Raw genomic sequence first — 21763 nt, forward strand, 5'->3', positions numbered from 1 at the left:
TCCGCCGCTAAGATGTTATAAGTGTCAAAAATTCGGTCACGTAGCGGCAGTATGCAGAGGTAAGCAGAGATGTGCGCGGTGTGGAGGTAAACATGAGTACGGCAAATGTGGGCAAGATGTAAATCCTAAATGCTGCAACTGTGGTGGGGATCATAGTGCAGGATACGGTGGTTGTCAGGTACGGAAAAAGGCAGTCAAGGTTCAAAATGTTAGAACGACAGAAGGGATAACATATGCTGAGGCACTGAAGAAAGTTAACCAGATTCCTAAAACAAATTAAACTAGTAGGAATGAAAAAGTTCATTCAAAACAACAGAGGAAAGAACAAAGAGATGAAAAGGTAGTAGTGGATGATAAGATGGCATTTGTAGCATTTATCGCTGAAGTAGTGAACTGTTCAGCTCAAACTGAAAGCAGGACTGAAAGAATCAAAATCATTATCAGAGCTGCAGAAAAGTACTTGGATCTGGGGAATGTTACTGTTGACATGATAAATGAAAGGCTCAAGATTCCAACATTAAATAGTCAAGCAGTAAATAGTCAGACAACATGTGGTGGATCTTAATGGTGTTATATATCTTGCAATGGAATGCAAGAAGTTTGATTGCAAATGGACAGGAGTTTAAATTTTTTTATAGCAGACCAAGAGAAAGGCCCAGATATTATGTATACAGGAAACTTGGCTTAAATCACAATATAACTTTCTAATACATGGCTATACTACACTGTTAGACAGTTCTTGTAATTTTACAGGAAATTCCTGGCTAATAGTTGCCGTAAATTTACTGTAAACAGTATACAGGACTGTTATTGTAATACTTAATACAACATCCCTACTGTAATTAATTACAATAATCATGTAAATTTACTGGTATTTGCCAGGAATTTCCTGTAATTTCACAGGATAGAATACTGTAAATATTACAGCAAAATGTTATATTTACGGCAACTCAGTAGCCAGGAATTTCCTGTAATTTCACAGGACAAATCAATATACTGTAAAACATTACAAGTATAAATATTACAAGTAAAAAGCTGTCATTTTCCGTATTGGCCAATTAAAAACACAACAATGGTAGATTTTCTTTTTTTTTAATTAACAAACTGCAAAAATACATATTACAAAAGTATCCACTTTATCACACATAAAACAAAATTTTACTTTTAAAGAGATACTCCACTTTTTTTGGAAATAGGCTCATTTTACAACTCCCCCAGAGTTAAACAGTTGAGTTTTACCGTTTTCGAATCCATTCAGCCGATCTCCGGGTCTTTAGAAGAATGTCAGAGTTTTTGGTCCCATTGACTTCCATAGTATATATTTTTTCCTACTATGGAAGTCAATGGGACCAAAAACTGTCTGGTTACTGACATTCTTCTAAAGACCCGGAGATCGGCTGAATGGATTCGAAAACGGTAAAACTCAACTGTTTAACTCTGGGGGAGTTGTAAAATGAGCCTATTTCCAAAAAAAGTGGAGTATCCCTTTAATGAAGAAGCTCACTTCCAGACATCCAGGCAGCCAATCATCAGGGGGAACATGATGATATGGAACAAAGGTGTCCAGCCAGACTTGAACTGCATAGGGGAAGTTGTTCATGTTACTATCCCATCAACTCAAAGTCCAGTTTTCTTAGGAGGGTGCAAACAGGTGCGTTGAGCCTGTGTCTCTTCTCGGCTTTACTGCCCGTCTGGGAGTGGATTCCACAAAAAGCTCTGAAAACCGAGAGAGAGGAAAAAAGTTAAAGTTTTCATATCTGTTAAATAATGACAAATACTGTGTAAAAAACATAAGTAACCTACTTGCTCATAAAATAAAATGACTTTGATGTATTTATTTAACATTAACAACTTTAACCATACAATTTAATTTAATGAATTAATGAAAGTTGTAATGTTAAACTGTTGTCCGTCAGTCTCTTCTGTTTACACAAATTATGTCCTGCAGGGGAAAACCAACTCTACTATAGAACAGACACTTAACAGCAATAGATGGGTCTCCATCCAACTTTTTAATGCACATTTTAACCATTTGAAAAAGAAATCCTGACTGGAAACGGTTAAAATGCACATAAAATATTCTAATGTGAACAAAAACTTCTATGTGGATTGACAAATTTGCATTTTTTGCAATTATATCAGGTGTTTCAAGTTGCCCTGTCAACCTTACGTTTTGATCCCACAGCTGTTCACGACTCCTAGGTGCGTGACCATTTATAATTCGCATAACAGAGTTGATTGAAATGCTCTCCAATTAGAGGGTTTTTTTGCCAAATTTTTACGAATGCGTTTAAAAGTTATGTTTTAATTGGATGGAAACCTATCTATTGACATCATTGCATAGAATATATCATAGAACCTAACAATACTGGTAATAAGGTAATAATTCATGGGACGTTACATATGAGAATGATGGATTCACTTTACAGTAAGAATTATCATGAATTCATGTATAAATTCATGCATGAATTATGCATTCATATCTCATGAATCATCAGGAACTAACACGAGTTCAACGTTTTTCATTCATGACTTCATGAGTGAACAACACCTTAATTAAAGCATTAACTAAGATGGGTAAATCATCATGAATTATGATTTATTACGCATGATCATGATGTTTTCTTTGTTCACAGTTATACCACTGTTCATCAGTGTTTCTAAGGACCAGTCACCACTTTAGTTGAGGGGCCACACACATGAAGTCATTGATAGATAATGCTTAGTTAATGATGACTACTGTATTTGAATGTCAACAGTTCATGTCTTCTTCAAAGCCTGCAGGTGATGATGATGATGATGATGATGTTTATTTCAAACCTGCATTCTAATTTTCTCACAATCAACATAACAGGCAACATAGCAGACAAATTATACAAGTGCATGGTTTGAAAAGGAGGTGGACGAAGCAAACGCTTGTGGTAGTTGGACAGACCCCAAAATAGACCAATCACAGCTCAGAGCACACAGATTCTGTTGACATTCAAATACAGTAGTCATCATTAACTAAGCATCATCTATCAATGACTTCATGTGTGTGGCCCCTCAACTAAAGTGGTGACTGGTCCTTAGAAACACTGATGAACAATGTGCTAATGGTCGCATATGTGAACAAAGAAAAGCATCACGATCATGCATAATAAATCATAATTCATGATGATGTACTCATCTTAGTTAATTTTTTTATTAAGGTGTTGTTCACTCATGAAGTCATGAATGAAAAACGTTGAACTTGTGTTATTTCCTGATGATTCATGAGATATTAATGCATGAATGAATGCGTAATTCATGCATGAATTTATACATGAATTCATGATAATTAATGTACCCATACTGTAAAGTGTTACCTCATTTTCTTTATTAGTGTGTAAACAGTTTAAACATACCTTTGTATAAAGTGCCTGAGGCGTCTTTAGGATACTGCATGTTGAACACATAGTAAGCAGCGAAGGTTTCAGCCACTCCATTCAAAAGACTGTTTTGGGCCCCATCACAACTGTTCCTTCTATGAACACTTGTTGCGATTAGTGTCTCTCCTGAAATGCATTAACACAATATGATAATAAAAGGTGAGTAAATCATGGGGTGATTTTCATTTAAAAGTGAACTACTCTATAAAATAAGGGAAGAATTTACCTTGCACAATTAAGCAAGGTGTGCTGGATAGGTCTCTCTCTCTCTGGATATCAGCAGCTGTGGCAGAGGGCTAGGCTAGGGAATAAAAAACGTAAACATTACCAAATGTATTACCAATTACACAAATGCCAAATTAAAAATCTATTATTATTTTAGTCCATATAGTCTGCCAGGCAGCCACATGTAATTTGAGACAAACAAAATGGTTAACTTAATTTTAATACTACTGATAATTTGCTGCCTTTTCTGAAGACAAAGAGAGCATTGAAAGCTTTTCAACAGAACCCAGGCTCCGGAAAAAAAAATATTTTATGACGATGCTGGTTGGATTTAGTTGCGCACGCGCAGTTTATTTTAGATACAGACAGTTACATGACTGCTCTTCCAACCTGGTTTGCCAAGCACAAAGTAATGTTATAACATATGAGCATACCAGATGCTATATTCAGCTTATCTCACAGTTATAGCTGACTCACATAATTAAAGATACCAGCATTGTCGTTTAATTAAAGCCCATATTTCAACTAAAATTTGCTTGTGTTTATTCAGTGGCCGTAAAATCTAACGTTACAAACTTCGTTTATGCTAGTGTGCAAACCACGGCTTCAAGACCCCCGATTACAAGACAGCAAAGCCCTAATAATGTTACGACAGCCTGTCCAGTAGCACGTGTAATCAATGCAATAATAACCTGAGCTAACTGATCGGGCTAACGTTAATGCTTATTTTTAACAGTCTGGGCTAACGTTATTTGAGCTATCGTCATTGTGGTGGTTTTCCATTAACGTTAGGCTACGTTACAAGCTCAGCTCTACTCGATTCTACTCACCATGTTTGTTTTTCCATTGAAAATAGTGCCGTGTATCTGCATGTGGTAACGTTACTATTTTCTTTATGGATTGAGTAACTTAAAGAAGACGCCGCTTCACCGCGGTCAGTTCAGGTTTATAACGTCGTTACCCGGGAGTGAGCGGGGCGAGTTGAGCTAACGTTATATCTAACATTACTCTAGCTAATGTTACTGAAATATACCAAGCGAAAAATTGTGAATATCTCGTACCTTGTAGCTGCATGTGGTAACTTTTTTCCGTATGGGTTGAGTAAGAAGACGCCACTTCACCGCGGTCAGTTCATGGTGTTGTTTTACCGGGAGTGAGCGAGTCGAGTCGGGGCGAACGTCACAGAAGCTAATGTCACTGAAATATACCAAACGAAACAATCACCACTCATATGACCGGTATTAATATATCCATAGACTTATAAAAATAGATGGCATGTTAACGTTTCATACCTGAGATGTGTTCCTTCCAAAAGCTGCTTCTTCCAAAAGTGTTTGATTCTGGTGCCGTTGGCCGCCGCGGTACCGCGCAATTTCAAAATTCAAATCGCAGCAATCCCACAATGCTATGCGGTGGCTGTAAAATAATGCTTCTACAGTGTAGTTACAACAAAATTACAGGACTGTCCATAAATTTCCCATCATGCATTTGTATTTACAATAAAAACATGAATACAATATGTTGTTGTAAATTTTATTGTAAAAATTACATCAATTGCTAACAGTGTACTATTCGGAGGGATAGACATCAAGGGAATGGAGGTGGAGTAGCTACTTTTATAAAGCAAGGAATTGGGTATAAACAGTAAATTCATAGTAATTCAAATTTATCAGAGGATGCGAGGAAAACTAGGGACCAAATACTAAGTAAATATCCTCATTTACTGGAGGAAAAGGGACTTTCAGGAAGTACGTTGGATTCAGAATTTACCTTGTATGAATTGAAAAAAGCGCTTGCAGGGGTTAAGCAAACATCTCCAGGCAGAGATGACATTTGTTATGAGATGGTAAAACATTTATCAGAGACAGCATTAGAGTCAATTTTGAGGCTTTTTAATAAGGTTTGGGAGTCAGGAAAGTTACCAAATGACTGGAAGCATGGGGTCATAGTGCCAATTCCAAAACCAGGCAAGGATCATACACAGCCAAATGACTATAGACCTATAGCTTTAACATCTAATTTATGCAAAATAATGGAGCGTATGGTTATGAGTAGATTAGTATATGTCATTGAAAGTGATAATATCTTATCACCTTATCAAAGTGGATTTAGGAAAGGACGTAATACAATGGACTCAGTACTGTGCCTGGAATCTGAAATAAGAAAGGCTCAGGTAAATAAGGAAGCTTTAGTTGGGGTATTTTTTGATGTCGAAAAGGCTTATGACATGATGTGGAAAGAGGGACTTTTAATTAAGTTAGAAAAAATGGAAATTAAAGGAAGAATGTATAACTGGATCAGGGATTTCCTGTTTAACAGAACTATACAAGTAAGAGTAAGTACTGCTTTTTCTCAGATACACACAATAGAGAATGGAACACCTCAGGGAAGCGTTAGTAGTCCAATTCTGTTTAATATTATGATTAATGACATCTTTACAAAGGTTGATAGGGGCACTGGTATATCTTTATATGCGGATGATGGAGCGCTGTGGAAAAGAGGGCGTAATGTAAAGTATGTGGAAAGATGTTTGCAGAATGCCGTTAAAATGGTAGAAAACTGGGCAAATGAATGGGGATTTCGGTTTTCAGTAGATAAAACTCAGGTAATTTGTTTTGCAAAAAGGAAAAGTAACCCTACCATTAACATTAGATTGTATGGACAAGAAGTGAAGCAAACAGCAGTTGTGAGGTTTCTGGGTATATGGATGGATTTGAAACTGAATTTTAGTATGCATATCCAGAAACTGGTTGACAAATGCAAAAAAGCATTAAATATCATGACGTGTTTAGCAGGAGTTGATTGGGGAGCATGTCGCCAGTCCCTTAAAATAATATATTGTGCTCTAATAAGATCGGCAATAGATTATGGCAGTATGGTATATTGCACTGCATCCAAAACACAACTCGTAAAACTAGAGGTAATTCAGTCACAAGCTTTGCGAATTTGTTGTGGGGCATTTAGATCCTCTCCAATATCAGCAGTGCAAGTAGAGATGGGTGTAATGCCTCAAGTAATTCGTAGGCTTAAGTTAAAGATGAGGTATTTCATAAGCATAAAGGGACACTCGGACAGTCACCCAGTTAAAATGGTGGTGGAGGATTGTTGGGAATATGGACATAAAAAGTTATCAAGTTTTGGAGGGAAGGCCAGCGAGGAAGCACGGAGAATGGGATTAAGTGATTTCAATGTTGCCCCTACTGTGGCTAGGTCAGCAATTCCTCCTTGGCTTTTCCCAATGCCTTTGATTGATATCCAGTTGCTTAAAGAAAAGCATAACGATACAAATGGATTAGGAAATTTAGGTATACAGCAATACATTGATCAAACTTATTATAGTGCAGTGCAAATATACACTGATGGTTCAAAAGACCCAGAATTTGGGAAAACAGCAGTAGCGGTATATATTCCACTTTTTAACATTAGAATATTAAAAAGAATATCAGATCATATTTCGGTATTCACTGCAGAAATAATAGCAATATGTCTAGCACTTCAGTGGATAGAAGAAATACAACCAACAAGGGCAGTGATTTGTACAGATTATTTATCAGCTCTAAATAGCTTGGAAAGTGGAACATCATCAGCAAGGCAGGACATGATAAATGAAGTAATGCAGAGTCTTTACAGAACAAGACAGTATGGGCTTCTGGTAAATCTTGTATGGGTTCCATCGCATATGGGTGTGAAAGGAAATGAGGAGGCTGATAATCTGGCTAAACAGGCATTAAATCATTCACAAATTGACATTGAAGTGGCATTAAGTAAAACAGAAATTAAAGTGATAATAGCGAAACAAATACAGGAAATTTGGCAGAAGGAATGGAATGAAAGAATAAAAGGTAGACATTTTTACTGCATTCAAGGAAAAGTTGGTTCAGAGAGAAGAAGATTCGGAAACAGGAAAGAGGATGTTTTAGTAACAAGAATGCGTATTGGACATTGTTTATTAAATCAAAGCTTACAAAGAATTGGTAAACATGAGAATGGAAATTGTGATAAATGTGGGTTATTTGAAACTATAGAACATGTCCTTTTAGAATGCGAAGCTTATGAAAGAGAGCGGCCCCAGTTAAAACATGCTTTAAGAAATGTAGAAATCAATGAGCTGACACTTCAGGTTCTCCTAGGACAAGGTACTAAACAATCAAGAATTTATCATGAGTTATTTATATTTTTAAAGGAAACAGGATTATTTAATAGGATGTAAAACTTCATTATGTGTAAATTTTATATATATATATATATATATATATATATATATATATATGAAGAGTTTGGTTCCAAAACGCGATAAACGCCATTTAAAAAAAAATTTAGTTCCTGCAAAAATCAGTATTGTATAGGGTCAGTATTGAAAAGTCAATTTTAAATTTTATGTAAAATGCGATATCCGCCGTGTTATTCTGTCATGTTTTCTCCCTTTCTTTCCAAACCGCGATAAACGCCAGTCTCCTTTCTCTGCAGAATGAGATAAATCCGCTCTCAACCAATTCCTAGCGATAGCTGATTGAATGTATTTTTAGTCCAGTGCCTGTAACGTTAATAAGATATTGATCGAGTTCAGGTTGTCATATGTGGATGGATCAACTTATTTTGTTGTATTTTCAACAGTTTCAATATGAAAAATAACTTTTATATTGATTTTTATATTGAAAAAAAGTGTTATGAATTTATTGCATTTTGGGGAAAAAATGATCAGTTTTTATAATAAATCTTTGAAAATCAAAATCTGGATTTGAATTTGTTTTGTTATTATAACCTAAATATGCTATGTGAAAGTTTGAAACAGAAAATAGCGTTTTTCATCTTGCCAAATTCTTGGTAAAGAAAACACATTTTTACTCAAATTAATCAAAATGGATTTATCGCGTTTTGGAACCAAACTCTTCATATATATATATATATATATGTTGTATATATACATTTTTTTTTTTTTTTTTTTGAAAGAGTAGATCTAGTTTAAACTTCCTTTCCAAATATGCGCTTCACACTCCATTTCAGTAGGTGGCGGGAATGCACCTTTTAAGTTGGTTTGCCAACCGCCATTAAATCCTAGAAGAAGAAGAAGAAGAAGAATGGTATTAGTCCCGCCTTCCAAGCTGCAGACGGGATCACTCACTAGTTTCCGGCCTTTTGCACTCGGGGAATGAGCGAGACAGGCTGTAGACGGTCCGAGCAAAAACTTTTGGGTCGTTTGTGGAAGGAGCACGAGCTGGAGAGGCTGTGTTGTTGTTGCCTTGCTGGCTCCTCACGATACCTCATCTTGGTAAGTTCGTGCCATGTGAGAATTAGGAAAACATGCTAGAGCATGCTAAAATAAGCACGATGCTAACGCTAATTGCGAGTGCCGTTTTTTGTTTTGAAAGCAATGTAAAAGCTATTTTTGGTTAAGACATGGATTCTACCAAATGCTATTTTAGTTCATAACAATACTGAGAAGCACTTTTAGTTATTTTTGTACTATTTTTGGTCCAATGTAATTATTATTTTGAAGTTGATTGTACATTTTGATGGTTTATCATATGAAAGTGTACAGTAATTCTACTGTAATGCTAAACCCAGTAGCACAGATAAGGTTTTACTGATAGAAATGTTGATTTTTGAAGGAGATTATCTGAATTCATTAGTGTAATTCATTTCATGATTTACAGAAAGTTAAAATTCGTTTCAAAATGAATATGCTAATTGGTTAAAAATATTTAATCATAATGTTATGGTTGAATAATAATAAAAAAAAGATATTTGAGTTAAAAACATGCATGTAAAATATTACTGTATATTTGTAGTATGGTAATACGAGAAAAGATAAACAAAGCTATAGCAATTGAGAAGAGATTTTTTTTCCACTTTTTTCCTGCTGTGTCGAGTGGTAACACCTTAAAACACCACTTTAAAGGAAAAATAACTGAACTATAAAGACAACTGACTTGACTTATAACATACAAAGACAAACTGAGCTCAATGGGACTGTTTTTTTTTTTGTGTGTGTTGCATATGCCGGCTATGCTTATTGTTAAATATTGTTTATTTTGAACTGCTTTTATTTCTATTTGTTTACTAAATAATACTTTTTCTTACTTACTCTTTGCCTCCAGCCATTTCATTGCACATTCACCGTAGTTCCTATGGTAATCCTGCTGAACCTAGCAACTGGTCTATACTTTTAAATTCGCCTTACCTACTTAACGTGAGTCAGGGGTTACAGTAAGTTTTGGCGAGCCAGCCATGAGCCTTTTTCTTTCATTTCCTCACGTTATTTCTACCCTATAACGTACCTAAGATGGAGATTATTGAGAATGAATCCGTAAAAGTTCCAAATTCGGTGATTGTGAGTGAAATAGCTGGAGATGAGCAACTTGATGAAGTGATTGAGTACCTAAAACAATATGGGTCTATTTCAAGAGTCCTGAAAATGAATGACAGTAAATCTGAGTTTTTCCGGAGTGTTAATGTTGAGTACAGCTCAGGTCTTGCTGTTGAATCACTTGATCCATTACCTCGTACCCATGTATCCGATAGTGGCGCTAGCTATAGGATACAATCTCTTGCCGGTGTTTACACAGAACAGGTTGGGAATGACACTACCAAGTCATATCTCACTGAAATCCAATACCTAGCTAAGATGAGTGGCAGGGATTATGTAGATGTCCTAAAAGACATGATGTCACAGATTGCTAAATCAATCAAAGAACCAGAAACTGAACAAACTGAGACAAATAACTCTACTGAATCTTCCTTGGTTGAGTCTCAGCCTAGTGTCCGAAGTGCACAACAAACCAACCAGACAAACAACACTGCGAGTAGCCCAACTAATACGACGTCCACCATTTCTGCACCCGATTTAACCCTCTGAGGTCGACAAACGCGCGGGCGCGTTTTGCCGGATTTTCTCCACATTGTAGCACTATAAACTTAAATTACTCCATCATTTATGGTCATACAGAAAAAAGAAATATAAAAAAAGAATCTGTGATATTTCTCCTTTTGTATGTGTCCACTTACAATCAAATCAAAACATTGTGCTTTTGTAAAATAAAGAAAATAAACAGGGTGTGCGTTCTGCCTCTCTGTCGCGGTGAACTTTTTTTTCTTGAGCACGTCTATAAACTGAAACAAAACTCAGCGAATACTTGTCACACATTTATGAGCCATATACCTTTATAAACATTTAAGTGTGTACTTTTAAATAATCGGATTCAAAACGAAAACAAATATTCTCTGTTTACGTAATTTGTATAAAACCAAAAAGATGTCCAGCTTCTCAAACGCTTGCTCATTACAGTTAATTTGGCCACGCCTACTCGCGCAAAAGATATTCACATGCAAATCTCCACATGGAACGCGAACGCGCTCGTTACCTCAACAACAAAACACTTCACTTCACTTTTCGTCGAGTTTGAAAGACGTGCCTGAGCTTACATTGGATTTAGGCTACCTCAGAAGAAGAAGAACGCGATCTGAAGACAAGAAAGATAAGGTAAGAAATTCTTACATAGCCTAGTTTGTTATTGTTGCATACATGTCACGTTGCAGTTGAACTGTTGCTAGATATATGGGGAATATTATAATATTTAGACCCGTGTTTACTGTGTTTTTGGATATCTGCTCAAACATAGATATGTTTATGGTAACCATAATGTTTTATATTTGAGCGTGATCGCGTTTGAATGTATCATATTTTGCAAGCGATCGCGTTTGAATGTATCATATTTTGGATGAAAGCAAAACGCACCAAACGGCTTCATGTTTTTATTATTATCTCATTTCATATCATCATAACGGATGGAAACATTTGAAGTAACATGATAATCAATATATTTTTCTCTAGCTTAGTTGTTACTGAAATCTTTTGGAAGATTTATAGGCTGCTATAGGTTATTTATTGTTATTATTATTTTATCCGCACTGCGCATATACCTTATGCCTACAAGGCACAACAAACCTGGTGTTCATTATATTATATATCGTTGGAAACGTGTGTGTGTGTGTGTGTGTGTGTGTGTATTCTGTGAATTTTAAAAAGGAATTTTAAAAAGCAATTTTAACCAGAAAAATCTAATATTTATTTCCAAAATCGTGCAGGCCTTTCTCTTGATATCAGTATGTTCACTTTTTTTTTTCAGGTCCCAGATGCCACTGAGGACTTCAACATTCACATGAGTCTCAGTACGTGAACATGGTAAAGTGAAAATATTGGAAATGAAAGGTATGTACAGTGTTTTTAGGAATGGCACAAAGGTCTCTGTCTTTGAAGTGCTTTTTTGGCATTTGTTGTGTATCTTTGGATTATGTTGTGTTGTAAATAAATCCAAACAATTTAAAAGCCATTCTTTTTTAAATCTCCTCATTTACAGTATTGTGCAAGGTTGCTCAGAATGATAGGGGCCTGATAGCTCCTAATAGGGCCGTTAGGGGAGGTTCTTTGTCTTTCTCAGGTGAGAAAAGCTTACATATTAATGAGCTCTCGCATAAGGCTTTTTCACACAAAACACGTCGTAAAATTTTTAAATCAATATATTGTCTTATCTGAATGAGCAGTCAGGGTGATTTTCACATAGTTTTGCAGCAAATATTCTAGGCTACGTCATACAATTTTCAAAAGTCTTGTGAAGAAATAATCAGTATGGGTTTCATGGCCTTATTTCAGTGAGAATTTTTTTTTGTATTTTCAAAAACCACGCATAAATGTCATTATCTCAAAACTACAAACTTTTACATACATGCTGTTGATATATTATTGTAGCAGAGTTTGTGCTGAATACAGTGTAATTAGACTTTAGCCATGAAAATGTCACAAGTAACAGATATAACCAGAAATGTCAGAGCATGTCAGAACACCTCCAGGGCCCAGAAAACAGCTCAGACCTCAGAGGGTTAAATCCACCAGAAGTGCAGCGCATGGTAGTTGAGCACATCGTAAAAAGAGAACAACAGTTGTACAACAGTTTTCACAAAAACTACGAGTTTTTTCTGGCAAAGAACCCCGACCAACTTACGAGCCGGATTATGACACTTGGCGCTCCAGTGTAGAACTTATAATGACTGACCCTTCAATGTCCAAACCGCAACAATCACGCAGAATCATTGAGTCTCTCTTACCCCCGGCAGCTGATGTAGTTAAGCACTTGAACACCAACAGCTCACCGTCAGAGTACCTGCATCTGTTAGATTCTGCCTTTGGAACAGTTCAAGATGGCGGAGAGCTTTACACCAAGTTTCTTGACACCTTTCAAAACACCGGTGAAAAAGCATTGTCTTACTTACAGCGCCTTCATGTAGCTTTGACTCACACTGTAAAGCGTGGTGGTGTTTCGAACAAGGATTTTGACAGACTTCTTGTCACACAGTTCTGTCGAGGTTGTTGGGACGATTCCCTGTTAACTGCACTCCAGTTAAAGCAAAAGCGAACAAATCCTCCAACCTTTCCTGATCTGCTTTTTTCGTTACGTGCTGAAGAAGACCAGAATGCTGCCAAAAGCATGCGCATGAGACAACATTTAAGCAGTACAAAACAAAAAGCGACGTCCAACTTGCAAATTGCGACGTGCTGCTCAGAAGAAAATGATAATGCAAATAACTTAAGCTCAATCAAAGAACTCTCAAAACAAGTTGCGGAAATCCAAAGTCAGCTAGTAAAACTCGCTGCAAAACCAAAAGCTCAGACCTCAAGAAGTGCACTCAACTCAAAACAAAAAGAGAAACCAAAGCTGGAAAAAGTAACCAAGGAACCTGAACGAACAAGCAAAACTCAAAGTTCCGCTCCCAGAGCATGGTACTGTTTCCAATGTGGAGAAGATGGCCACATCAAACCCAACTGGGGAAACGAACCAAACCCAGGCCGAGTTGCTGAAAAGCGCAAATTGCTTAAAGAGAAACAGAAGAAATGGGAATCTGAAAACCCCTCAGCTGCTAAAGAACAGTTAAACTAAAAACAGTCTCTATTGCGGGGCAAATGGGGACTGTAGCCGGTCAAACGTGTCCCACTAAGCACAAGCAACGAGCTAACCTTAAGCAGTCGGTCACTAAGCCTCAAAAGTACAGTCTACCAAAAGGGTTAGTTGGCTCTAAATGCACAGCTATAGTTAACATTTCTGACGTTAATGTTAATTGTCTTCTTGACTAAGGGTCACAAGTGACTACTGTCACTGAGTCATTTTACAAACAGAACTTTCCAGATCAAGACCTTAACCCACTCTATGACCTGATAGAAGTAGAGTGCGCCGCAGGTCAGCCCGTTCCTTATTTGGGTTATATAGAGATGTGCGTTACATTTCCAAAAGATTTCTTAGATGAAGAGATTGACATACCAACCTTAGCTCTCGTCGTTCCAGACACTCACCCTAACAGTCAGACACCAGTGTTAGTGGGGACAAATACCCTTGATGTTCTTTATGAAAAGTATTTAGACATCAAGACTCCTGATTACTTACCTTATCCTTATGGGTTTAGAGCACTGTTAAAAACTCTTGAACTAAGACATGCACACAACAAAGACGGGAACATCGGGTTAGTTACCTTGTCAGCCAAGACAGCAGCAGTAGTTCCAGCGAGGCAAACTGTAGTGTTAGAGGGATCTGCTAACGTTCACTGCACTTCCACCGACACTTATGCTATAGTTGAACACCCCTCTCAGTCTTCCTTACCTGGGGGCCTTTGTGTCAAGACTTGCTTGATAACTCTCCCATCGCGAGCTCCACACAAAGTGCCTGTAATGATCACAAATGAAACAGAATAAGATGTCACAATTTCGTCTACCTGTGTCATCGCAGAGCTTGGATCTTCCCACTGTATCCTGTCCCAGCACAATGTCATCAGTGCAAATGAGTCCACCGAAAACAAAACACAGTTAAGTTTCAATTTCAGTGACTCACCGATCTCACAGGAGTGGAAAGAGAGAATAACTAAGCAACTCGCTGACATCCCGGAAGTATTTGCTTTTCATGATCTTGACTTTGGGTGCACGAGTAAAGTGAAGCACTCCATCAAACTTCATGATTCGACTCCCTTTAAGCACCGTGCACGCCCTATCCACCCTCAAGATCTTGAGGCAGTGCGCAAACACCTCCAAGAACTGCTCGCTGCAGGTGTAATAAGAGAGTCCCAGTCACCCTACTCGTCTCCCATTGTCGTAGTGAGAAAGCGAAACAACGATGTGCGTCTATGTATAGACTTCCGCAAACTGAATTTGCAAACACGAAAAGACTCTTACGCTCTTCCAAATTTAGAAGAGACGTTCTCAGTGCTCTCAGGATCGAAGTGGTTTACAGTCCTCGATCTTAAGTCTGGGTATTACCAGATTGAGGTCGAAGAAGCAGACAAAGAAAATACAGCGTTTGTAACACCACTTGGATTCTGGGAGTTCAACCGCATGCCGCAGGGCATAACCAACGCCCCGAGCACCTTCCAGCGGCTCATGGAGCGCTGCGTCGGCGACATGAACTTACATGAGGTGCTAGTTTTTCTAGACGATCTCATCATCTTTTCGGACAGTTAAGAAGAACACGAACGACGACTCATGCGGGTACTTCACCGTCTTAAAGAGTATGGACTTAAGTTATCGCCGGAAAAATGTAGATTTTTTCAAACTACTGTCCGGTACCTTGGCCATATAATCTCCGAAAGCGGCGTCGAGACAGATCCCGAAAAGATCCAGGCCCTCAAGACCTGGCCACGGCCTAAGAATCTCAAGGAACTGAGATCCTTTCTAGGGTTCTCAGGGTACTACAGACGCTTTATCAAAGGGTACTCGTCCATAGTACGCCCACTCAATGACCTCACATGTGGTTATCCGCCACTCTGCAAAAAGTCAAAGTCCAGAGACACCGACCAGACATACTTTGATCCCAAACTGCCATTTGAGAGCCGATGGACTACAGACTGTCAAAAAGCGTTTGATTCCATCATTGAAAAGCTAACATCAGCCCCTATCCTAGGCTTTGCAGACCCGAAGCTGCCTTACGTACTTCACACCGATGCCAGTACCACCGGCTTAGGTGTAGCACTATATCAGGAGCAGGAGGGTCAGCTTAGGGCCATAGCTTTTGCCAGTCGTGGGTTATCGAGAAGTGAGGCACGTTATCCAGCACACAAGTTGGAGTTTTAAGCACTCAAATGGTCAGTAACTGAAAAGTTTCACGATTATTTGTATGGCGGTCAATTTACGGTAGTTACAGATAGTAACCCGCTTACATACATATTGACCTCTGCTAAATTAGATGCCACAAGCTACAGGTGGCTTGCAGCTTTATCCAACTATAACTTTAGGTTACAGTATACACTGTAAAAACTAAAGGAGCCTCAAATATCCTGTTGGATACTCAAGGAACTTCAAAATGTAATTTAGGTGCATTGACAATCTTTGAGGTTCTTGCTGGAACTTATGGGATCCTTTAAGCACTTTGTATTTAGTTCAGAGGTTCTGGAGTCACCTTTTCATTACCATGAGACCTCGAAGTGCTTAGGGGGAAAATAGAGGAACCTGAATGTGATAAAAGGGTTATTGGAAGATCTTTTAACATTTAAGTGGTTCCTGGAAGATCTCTTATGTTAAAGCCAGCATCTGGAGGAACCCAATGGTTCAGTGAGGCCAGAATAAGATTATTATTATCCTATTATTATTATTATTATTATTATAGGCTACTTAACCCTCTGAGGTCGGCAAACGCGCGGGCGCGTTTTGCTGGATTTTCTCCACATTGTAGCACTATAAACTTAAATTACTCCGTCATTTATGGTCATACAGAAAAAAGAAATATAAAAAAAGAATCTGTGATATTTCTACTTTTGTATGTGTCCACTTACAATCAAATCAAAACATTGTGCTTTTGTAAAATAAAGAAAATAAACAGGCTGTGTGTTCTGCCTCTCCGTTGCGGTGAACTTTTTTTTCTTGAGCACGTCTATAAACTGAAACAAAACTCAGCGAATACTTGTCACACATTTATGAGCCATACACCTTTATAAACATTTAAGTGTGTACTTTTAAATTATCGGATTCAAAACGAAAACAAATATTCTCTTTTTAAGTAATTTGTATAAAACCAACAAGATGTCCAGCTTCTCAAACGCTTCCTAATTATTTTTAATTTACCACGCCCACTCGCGCAAAAGAGATTCACATGCAAATCTCCACATGGAACGCGATCGCGCTCATTAGGCCTACCTCAAAAACAAAACACCAAAACACTTCACAAGTCTCTGCTTTTAGATGCGCCTGAGCTTACATTGGATTTACATCAGAAGAAGAAGAACGCGATTTGAAGACAAGAAAGATGTAAGGTAAGAAATTCTTACATATTAGTTTGCTATTGTTGCATAAATGTCACATTGCAGTTGAACTGAATATGGTGAATATTATAATATTTAGACCCGTGTTTACTGTTACTGTGTTTGTGGATATCTGCTCAAACGTAGATATGTATATGGTAACCATAATGTTTTATATTTGAGCGCGATTGCGTTTGAATGTATCATATTTTGGATCGTGATCGCGTTTGAATGTATCATATTTTGCAGCGCGATAGCGTTTGAATGTATCATATTTTGCAGCGCGATCGAAAAACGTGCGTTTGAAAAGCAAACGGCTTCATGTTTTTACTATTATCTCATTTCATATCATCATAACGAATGGAAACATTTGAAGTAACATGATAATCAATATATTTTTCTCTAGCTTAGTTGTTACTGAAATCTTTTGGAAGATTTATACTGCTATAGGTTATTGTTATTATTATTTTATCCAACACTGCACATAGCTTATGCCTACAAGGCACAACAAACCTGGTGTTCATTATATTATATATTGTTGGAAACATTTGTGTGTGTGTGTGTGTGTGTGTGTGTATTCTGTGAATTTTAAAAAGCAATTTTAACCAGAAAAATCTAAAATTTATTCCCAAAATCGTGCAGGCCTTTCTCTTGATATCAGTATGTTCACTTTTTTTTTTTCAGGGCCCAGATGCCACTGAGGACTTCAACATTCACATGAGTCTCTGTACATGAACATGGTAAAGTGAAAATCAAACACCTTGGAAATGAAAGGTATGTACAATGTTTTTAGGAATGGCACAAAGGTCTCTGTCTTTGGATCATTGTTTTCAATAAGTGGTTTTTTGGTATTTGTTGTGTATCTTTGGACTATGTTGTGTTGTAAATAAATCCAAAAAATTTAAAAGCCATTCTTTTTTAAATCTCCTCATTTACAGTATTGTGCAAGGTTGCTCAGAATGACAGGGTCTGATAGCTCCTAATAGGGCCGTTAGGGGAGGGTCTTTGTCTTTCTCAGGTGTGAAAAGCTTACATATTAATGAACTCCGCATAAAGCTTTTTCACACAAAACACGTTGTAAATTTTTTAAATCAATATATTGTCTTATCTGAATGAGCAGTTGGGGTGATTTTCACATAGTTTTAGAGCAAATATTCTAGGCTATGTGATACAATTTTCAAAAGTCTTGTGAAGAAATAATCAGTATGGGGTTCATGGCCTTATTTCAGTGAGATTTTTTTTTTGTATTTTCACAAACCACGCATAAATGTCATTATCTCAAAACTACAAACTTTTACATACATGCTGCTGATATATTATTGTAGCAGAGTTTGTGCTGAATACAGTGTAATTAGACTTTAGCCATGAAAATGTCACAAGTAACAGAAATAACCAGAAATGTCAGAGCATGTCAGAACACCTCCAGGGCCCAGAAAACAGCTCAGACCTCAGAGGGTTAAGTTTGATTCAGTATACATACCCAGGTGAAAAAGACGTACTATTAAATGTATTAAAAATGTACTTGAGTGTGTTTTTAGTAGACCTACTACAATACAAATATACTTTAATGCATTTTAATACATTTAACAGTAGCTTATACGTCTTTTTCACTTGGGTTACATATATTTAGTATAGGCCTAGGCTATTTTATTAAGTCATTTAAACCTTAAAAAACAACACTAAATAATAATAATAATAATACTATGAAGAAGAAGAAGAACCAGGAGGAGAAAAGTTGTATTCTGTCACGAAACTGCTGCTATTCCTCTGCTGTCGTCGCTTCAGTGATGCTCGCGCGCAACAACAATAGTATCCACTGACGTCATCGGGTTTGAAAGTAACGGCTCCAGTCCTCTCATCAAAGCTTCCGCCGTTTGTTCGGCTCTCCGTTACAAGGTTTGTAAACTCGCAAATAAATATAAATACAGAGTCTACTCACTATATATTCAAACACACATATATATAATGTGAACGAGAGGGTCGAACGAGAGGGTCGCTTCCTTGCGCCTTCGGGTCGGGGATAGGTCTCTCACTGTCGTTTGTGCCTACGGGCCAAACGGCAGTGCAGAGTACCCGGCCTTCTTGGAGTCTCTGGGAGGGGTGCTGGAAAGTGCTCCGACTGGGGACTCCGTCGTTCTACTGGGGGACTTCAACGCCCACGTGGGCAGCGACAGTGACACCTGGAGGGGCGTGATTGGGAGGAACGGCCCCCCTGATCTGAACCCGAGTGGTGTTCTGTTATTGGACTTCTGTGCTAGTTACTGCTTGTCCATAACGAACACCATGTTCAAGCATAAGGGTGTCCATCAGTGCACATGGCACCAGGACACCCTAGGCCGGAGGTCGATGATCGACTTTGTGGTCGTTTCATCCGACCTCCGGCCATATGTCTTGGACACTCGGGTGAAGAGAGGGGCGGAGCTGTCAACTGATCACCACCTGGTGGTGAGTTGGATCCGATGGCGGGGGAGGAAGCTGGACAGACTCGGCAGATCCAAACGTACTGTGAGGGTCTGTTGGGAACGTTTGGCCGAATCTCCTGTCAGAGAGATCTTCAACTCCCACCTCCGGCAGAGCTTCGACCAGATCCCGAGGGAGTCTGGAGATATTGAGTCAGAGTGGACCATGTTCTCCACCTCCATTGTCAACGCGGCCACTCGGAGCTGTGGCCGTAAGGTCTCCGGTGCCTGTCGAGGCGGCAATCCCCGAACCCGGTGGTGGACACCGGAAGTAAGGGATGCCGTCAAGCTGAAGAAGGAGTCCTATCGGGCCTGGCTGGCTTGTGGGACTCCTGAGGCAGCTGATGGGTACCGACGGGCCAAGTGGACTGCAGCCCGGGTGGTTGTGGATGCAAAAACTCGGGCCTGGGAGGAGTTCGGTGAGGCCATGGAGAAGGACTGTCGGTCGGCCTTGAAGAGATTCTGGCAAACCGTCCGGCGCCTCAGGAGGGGGAAGCAGTGCCCCTACCAACGCTGTTTACAGTGGAGGTGGGCAGCTGTTGACCTCAACTGGGGATATCACCGGACGGTGGAAGGAATACTTCGAGGATCTCCTCAATCCCGCCGTCACGTCTTCCATTGAGGAAGCAGAGGCTGAGGGCTCGGAGGCGGACTCGTCCATCACCCAAGCTGAAGTCACCGAGGCAGTCAAGAAACTCCTCGGTGGTAAGGCACCAGGGGTGGATGAGATCCGCCCTGAGTACCTCAAGTCTCTGGAGGTTGTGGGGCTGTCTTGGCTGACACGCCTCTGCAGCATCGCGTGGCGGTCGGGGACAGTGCCTTTGGACTGGCAGACCGGGGTGGTGGTCCCTCTTTTCAAGAAGGGGGATCGGAGGGTGTGCTCCAACTATAGGGGGATCACACTTTTCAGCCTCCCTGGGAAAGTCTATGCCAGGGTACTGGAGAGGAGAATCCGGCCGATAGTAGAACCTCGGATTCAGGAGGAACAGTGTGGTTTTCGTCCCGGTCGTGGAACACTGGACCAGCTCTATACCCTCTACAGGGTACTGGAGGGCTCATGGGAGTTTGCCCAACCAATCCACATGTGCTTTGTGGATTTGGAGAAGGCATTCGACTGTGTCCCTCGCGGCATCTTGTGGAGGGTGCTCTGGGAGTATGGGGTCTGGGGCCCTTTGCTAAGGGCTATCCGGTCCCTGTACGACAGGGGTCAGGTTTGGGGACCACACGATTTCATCTCTGCTCTTTGCGGATGATGTTGTCGTGTTGGCCTCATCAAACCAGGACCTCCAGCATGCACTGGGACGGTTTGCAGCCGAGTGTGAAGCGGCTGGGATGAGAATCAGCACCTCCAAATCCGAGGCCATGGTTCTCAGTCGGAAAAGGGTGGTTTGCCCGCTTCAGGTTGGTGGAGAGCTCCTGCCTCAAGTGGAGGAGTTCAAGTATCTTGGGGTCTTGTTCACGAGTGAGGGAAGGATGGAACGGGAGATTGACAGGCGGATCGGTGCAGCTTCTGCAGTAATGCGGTCCCTGTACCGGTCTGTCGTGGTGAAGGAGCTGAGCCGCAAGGCGAAGCTCTCGATTTACCGGTCAATCTACGTTCCTACTCTCACCTATGGTCATGAGCTGTGGGTCATGACCGAAAGGACAAGATCCCGGATACAAGCGGCCGAAATGAGCTTTCTCCGCAGGGTGGCTGGGCGATCCCTTAGAGATAGGGTGAGAAGCTCGATCACTCGGGAGGAGCTCAGAGTAGAGCCGCTGCTCCTCCACATCGAGAGGGGTCAGTTGAGGTGGCTCGGGCATCTTTTCCGGATGCCTCCTGGACGCCTTCCCGGGAAGGCGTTCCGGGCATGTCCCACCGGGAGGAGACCCCGGGGAAGACCTAGGACACGCTGGAGAGACTATGTCTCCCGGCTGGCCTGGGAACGCCTCGGTGTCCCCCCAGAAGAGCTGGAGGAAGTGTCTAGGGAGAGGGAAGTCTGGGCATCCCTGCTTAGACTGCTGCCCCCGCGACCCGGCCCCGGATAAGCGGTAGAAGATGGATGGATGGATGGACATATATATATAAATTAAATGTATTATACATTACTAAGTTTTTACAGTGTTTACCACTCGTTTATTGCACAGTATCTGGTATGAAGGTTTTAGCCGCGATGCTAACTAACGTTACGTTGATCTAATGTAATGAACAAATGGAAATTATTGACTTATTGTCTTAGATTGATTTAGTCATTCAATTCAACATATTCTGTACAACTGTGTCGTCAAATTGCTGATATAGCCTATAATTTAGCTGATTCCTATTGTCATTGGCATTTGTTATGAATAACAAAAGCAGGTTAATATAGTTTGGTCTGTTTTTGTTTAGCTTAACTTTACTTACTACATGTGCCCTCATTC

General features: G+C 39.7%; 1 long non-coding RNA gene across 2 annotated transcripts; it reads right to left on the reverse strand.

The window, feature by feature from the left end:
* Window positions 1-747: 747 nt before the first annotated feature.
* On the reverse strand, window positions 748-5189 carry LOC311093498. 2 transcript variants are annotated; one of them, XR_014608423.1, is made up of 5 exons: window positions 4928-5189; window positions 4697-4832; window positions 3637-3711; window positions 3387-3536; window positions 748-1716 (listed from the first exon to the last, which is right to left on the reverse strand). It is a non-coding gene; the product is annotated as an uncharacterized lncRNA (long non-coding RNA). The 2 variants fall into 2 exon arrangements; XR_014608424.1 differs by having other exon boundaries at window positions 4697-5189.
* Window positions 5190-21763: the final 16574 nt, after the last annotated feature.

The sequence above is a fragment of the Abramis brama genome, assembly GCF_963993115.1.
Source record: "Abramis brama genome assembly, chromosome: 12".
Classification (NCBI taxonomy): Eukaryota; Metazoa; Chordata; class Actinopteri; order Cypriniformes; family Leuciscidae; genus Abramis; species Abramis brama.